The sequence below is a fragment of the Procambarus clarkii genome, chromosome 18, assembly GCF_040958095.1.
Source record: "Procambarus clarkii isolate CNS0578487 chromosome 18, FALCON_Pclarkii_2.0, whole genome shotgun sequence".
Taxonomy (NCBI): domain Eukaryota; kingdom Metazoa; phylum Arthropoda; class Malacostraca; order Decapoda; family Cambaridae; genus Procambarus; species Procambarus clarkii.
Window position 1 is genome coordinate 35,164,517 of NC_091167.1, and position 1,045 is coordinate 35,165,561.

The window sequence follows — 1,045 nt, forward strand, 5'->3', positions numbered from 1 at the left end:
CAGCAACAACAGTGGTATAGCAGCAGTAACAGTAGTAGTAAAGTAGGAATAAACAAGAGAGACAATCAATATCAGTTTCCAGTACGCATTGTCTGATGAAACCTGACCTCGTCTGACCCCGAGTCTTACGGGCTTAGCGGACAACCAGGAGTCGGGCGTCGGCGTAATTGTTTTGAATATACGCCTGAAAGATTTTTAACTTTAAGGGTGCAGCCATAGAACCCCCCCCCCCCCTATCCCTCGTCCCGACCCTTGAACGAGGCTTAGCAGATAAGTACAAACCCCTGGCGATACTGGTAGAGTCCGGAGACCGACAGAGATTGCATGGTTTCGCTGTTTCTGAAGAGAACCAATGTTTTCAAGATGAAATTGAGGTGTTTTAATAGATAAATTCCTAACTTTGTATTGGTGCATTTATATTTTTTTCGTCTATGCATCACAAGCGGACGGTGGTCGGGGAAATAAGCAATCTAAAAATAATCCAACATCTAGAAGGCTCTGCTAGAATTATTCAACAATGGTGAATGACAATATGGGAACAATACGAGTGTACGAACCGTAGCCCCCCCACAACACTGGTGGTGAAGGATTCAGGTCAGGGAGTGACGTTCAGCGCTGGGTGTCCTCAGAGAGCCGAGTGATGAGTGAGTGGGCAGGATTACGTTTGTTTTGTCCAGGTGAAAGCAGTGATCCTGCCCACTCCGGCTTGAGCACCCAGGGTGGGGTCGAGGCCAGGTGATGACTGCCAGTTGGCCTCCTACCTCCTGTATTTGTTTATATATATATATTATTTACCCTGATGGGTACTTAAGTAAAGGTGTAATAAAATGGTTGTTTTAGGTTGACGATAAAGTTGACAGAAAATTATTTAAAAAAAAATGGGATAGGGGTGGGGTGTATATTTATTTGTTCATTCTTGATGTTCATCTTGGATTAGTATTAGTTTTAATATTTATTTGTTGGAATTTTATCTTTATTAAATGGTTTACTGTGTCCTCATGCACGTATATGTATATAAACACACACACACACACACACACACACA